The sequence below is a fragment of the Heterodontus francisci genome, chromosome 15 (assembly GCF_036365525.1).
Source record: "Heterodontus francisci isolate sHetFra1 chromosome 15, sHetFra1.hap1, whole genome shotgun sequence".
Lineage (NCBI taxonomy): Eukaryota > Metazoa > Chordata > Chondrichthyes > Heterodontiformes > Heterodontidae > Heterodontus > Heterodontus francisci.
Window position 1 is genome coordinate 3,436,756 of NC_090385.1, and position 4,891 is coordinate 3,441,646.

The following is a 4,891-nucleotide window of genomic DNA, read 5'->3' on the forward strand; positions in this document are numbered from 1 at the left end:
TGATGAACAGTTGCCGGCCAAAAGCAAAATCAAGAGGAAAATGAGTTAAATCCAAAACCTACAAAGAATTACGGTCTGAAATAATTGAACTCAATGATGACTGTGGAAGACTGTAAAATGCCTAATCAAAAGATGAGGTGCTGCTCTTTGAGCTTACATTGAGCATCCAGGTGAATTTCTCTGGCTTTCCACCACTGTTTCTCTGTTGTAACTTCTATACAATTCAAGAAAAAATCGCCACAAGAATTTGCATCCAGTTTTAGTAAATTTTGTTTCAATTTATTGTTGATGCATTTTTGCTGGCTGTTTACTTTGATTTTATTTAATTGTTTCACAAAGTGTGCACATTTCTTTTAATATTAGTTAATATTAATATCTCAATTTCTGGTTTCCTTGCAGGTATAACAGCATTAAGACTTGGGACTAATAACCCAGCGAACAGGAATTCAGTTAAAATAAAATCTAGGAATAAAAACAAAGGTGACCATGAAAAAGTTGGATTGGTTCACGAATGTCCTTTAAGGAAGGAAACCTGCCGTCCTTACCCAGTTTGTACCTACATGTGACTCCAGTCCCACAACACCAATTAACTACCTTCTAAAGTGGCCTAGCAAGCCACTCAGTTGTATTAAACTGCTATCAGTGGTTCAAGAAGGTGGCCCTTCATGGCTGTCTAATTTATTGACATTCAATTGTTAGACTACATCGGGCATATCACTCCAAAAGTATTGCAACAAAATGGATGCAGTTGTGGGTTTACAAACTCTAGCAGTTACTTTAGCTACAACTGCATGTCCAGGATCCAGCAGGAGTGAAGGGAGTAACAAAGTTCAACACTGGGTAGGTTAGTGACAGCACTGCAGGGCTCTGTCAACAACTTCAAACACTCCACCCAACCAGCAAGGTAGTGGCCCACAACAGCTGCTCCATAAATACACTTTGTTCTATACATAAAATGTTGCCGTGACTACCATATTTACCATTGTGCCAGAAACCTTTTTGGAATTGCTCTCACTACATCTCAGCAACCCAATTGTGTTTTTATACAATATGCATTACAACACAGAATTAAAACCAGTTAACAAGGCAAAGACACTCCCTAACATTCATTTGGGAGCAGGAGCACCGGGCCACATCTCACTGGAGTCACGAAACTGATCCAACAAAAACTTGCATTTATAATGCACCTTTAATGCAGCAAAATGTCTCAAGGGGCTTCACAGGAGTGTTATCAAACAAAATCTGCCACCAAGCCAAGTGATATTAGGACAAGTGGCCAAAACCTTGGAGAAAAAAGTAGGTTTTAAGGAGTATAGAGGGAACCCCAGAGCTTATATGTTTGATATATATTAATGACCAGGGTATACGGGGCATAATTTCAAAGTTTGCAGATGATACAAAACTCAAATGTAACGACGCAGACAGACCGGTGAAATGGCCAGACACATGGCAGATGACATTTACCAGAGAGAAGTGATGCATTTTTTTTAAAGAATGAGGCGAGGCAAAATAAACAGTACCAACAGTACAAAAAGGTACAATTTTAATGGGGAATGTAGGAACAGAGAAACTTGGTTGCATATGTACACAATTCTTTGAAGGTGATAGGATAAATTAAAAAGGTGTTAAAAAGGCAAGGAGACTATCGGCTTTATTAATAGAGGAATAGTGTACAAAATCAAGGAAGTTATGCTAAACCTTTATAAAACACTGGTTAGGCTCCAGCTGGAGAATTGTGTTCAATTTTGGGCACCACACTTTAGGAAGGATGTTAAAAGCCTTGGAGGGGCTGCAGAAGGGCTTTACTCTAATCTCTTCACACAACTTGAGGGACCCCAGTTATGTGGGGATACTGGAGAAACTGGTGGTCTCCTTAAAGCAGAGAAGAGGAGGAGGTTTGATAAGTGTTCAAAATCATGAAGGGTTTTGATAAAGGGAAACTGTTCCTGGTGCCAGAAGGGTCAGAGACCAGAGTAGACAGAATTAAGGTGACTGCTGCAAAGAACTCGAGGTGAGATGAGGTAACTTTATTTAAAATGTGAGTTATGATGATTTGGAATGCACTGCCTGAAAGGATGGCGGAAGCAGATTCAACAGTAACTTTCAAAAAGGCAGGTTCAATTGAAGGATTCAAAAGGGATTTTGAAGGTGCAGGGTTACGGGGAGAAGGCGGGAAAATGGCACTAACTGAATTGCTCATTTGGAGAGCTGGTGCAGATGTGATGGGCTGAATGGCCTCCTTCTGCCCTGCAACAATTCTGTGATTCATAAATATTTGGAGAAAGAAAATGCTGGCCAATGGTTAAAGAGCAGAGGAGTGGGACAAATTACATAGCTTTCAAAGACCTGCCACAATGGGCCGAATGCATCATCTATGATTCTAACCTGCCCTTTCAAATTATGAGATTACATAAAGTTGGCTTGTATTCCCCCGAATATAGGTTAATAGATTGAGGTTAAGATTTTGAAAGAAATTGATAGAGAAGATCAGAGTCAGGCAATTCAGAAGTTAGGAAACACTTCTTCACAAGATGGAAAAAGTGTGAAACACTCCCACAAAAAGCATTTGCTAACCCTAAAAATTTTAAGTCTAAGATTGATGTTTGCTAGACAAGAGTATTAAGGGATATGGCGCCAAGGCAGATGGATGGATTTAGGATATAAATCAGCCCTGATTTCATTGAATGGTGGTACAAGGTTCTCTAACCCTACTCCACTTGTCTGGGACATAGGAACAGGTGGCCATCTAGCCCATTGAGCTAGTTCCACCATTCGGAGTTAATGGCTGATCTCCTACCTAATCCCATATACCCCCACCTTGGCCCCAAATCACATAATACCTTCAGTAGATTCTTATTAACCGATCTCATTTAAAATTAACAATTGATCTGCAAATGGCAATTAATGCTAGATTGAGTTCAAAACTTCTATCACCCAGTGTATAAGTGTTTCTTCATTTCACTCCTGAAAGGTCTAGCTCTATTTTTGAGGCTATGCCCCCTACTTGGAGACTCCCCAACCATCGTAACTTAAGCCATGGTATCCAAGTATCAATCAGCCATGAAGAAAAAAAAACAGATCTTAGTGAAAGATACAAAGAACTGCAAAGGGTGATAAAACACAAGAGCTCCAAAAAGAGAGTATGAAAAGAAATTTGCAAGGGATATCAAAATCAAGACAAGTTTTTCAATTCTTTTGGAAAAGAGGGTGTTCAGCATTGTGGGCCCCTTAAACTGATATTGTTAATGTGGGCAGTGATCTCGGTCTCAGGGATTGAGGCATAACAGACAATGAGATGGCTGTTAATATGCATAGAGTGTTTAGCACGGAGGAAACCCACGCAGACACAGGGAGAACTTGCAAACTCCACACAGGCAGTACCCAGAATTGAACCCAGGTCGCTGGAGCTGAGAGGCTGCGGTGCTAACCACTGCGCCACTATTATAAATTTTTGTATACACTGCATGTAAATTTGGTATGCTGCAACGACAGCCCAGTGCAGAGGTAGCATCTGATTTGTACTCTTGTCATGGTACTCCCACTGTGAGTAGTGAGAGAGTTCCAGGATTCTGACCCAGTGACTAAGGAACAGCTATATATCCAAGTTGCAATGGAGTGCAACATGGAAGTATTGTGCTCCCATGCACCTGCTGGCCTTGTCCTTCGATGCAAGAAACCCCACAGGTTTGGCAGGTGATGTCGAAGACATCTTTGCGCGTTGCTGTAGTGCATCTTGCAGCTGGTACATACTGAAGATAAGACATAACAGTTGGGAGGGAGTGTCGATCAATCAGGCTGCTTTGTCCTGGAAGGTATTGAGCTTCAAGGGTTAGGAAGTGTTACAAAGTGCCTGTTTTGTTTAATATGTTTTTTGAGGATTCATTTTTGGAAGCTTGAAGAAATGTTAAACTTGCACCAAGAGATCTTGTGAGAACAAACCTTTCCGGGAAGCTACCTGACATGTACAAAGAACAGGCCATTCGGCCCTCCAAGCCTGCGCCGATCTTGATGCCTGCCGAAACTAACACCTTCTGCACTTCCGGGGCCCATATGCCTCTATTCCCTTCCTATTCATACATTTGTTAAGATGTCTCTTAAACGTCACTATCGTATCTGCTTCCACCACCTCCCCTGGCAGCAAGTTCCAGGCACTCACCACCGTGTTAAAAAACTTGCCTCGCACCTCCCCTCTAAACTTTGCCCCTCGCACCTTAAACCTATGTCCCCTAGTAACTGACTCTTCCACCCTGGGAAAAAGCTTCTGACTATCCACTCTGTCCATGCCGCTCATAACTTTGTAAACCTCTATCATGTCGCCCCTCCACCTCCGTCGTTCCAGTGTAGCTCAAGAAACAGAACTTTGGATACCTGGAGAAATTGTTTCCAAAGAGACAGGTCAAGATTGATGGTCAAACAGTTGACGACCTGTTGGTTTCACTTTTCAATTGTTTTGAGTTGGGGTTGAAGTGTAGAAAAAGGGAAAGAATTCCCAAGGAAGATGACTACAACCCAGCTCAGCGTTCCAGCATCTCTCTAAAAGGCCCCGAGAAGTCCATTATGGCAACTCATTTTTATGGAAAAGCCTGCTAAATTATTTCTCAAAACCACCTGAAGAACTGTTATAAAAGATCCCAGTCTACATGTACACAGAGGCTAGACTGTATAGCAGTTTTGGAACACAGCATATCTCATCTGCTGTTTCTTCAAGAAACAGTATGTATACAGCCCAAATTTTTTTTGTCGGTAATAGAGCTCCAAAAACTAAAATCTCTTTCCAGTTAACCAGTGTACATGTGTGTAAGGGGGAACCAAGGTAAAAAGAGAACTTTTATATTTTGATCTGTCTTGATGCTTGGCTTCGTTAAGGCTTGTTTCATAATAAACTGACAAC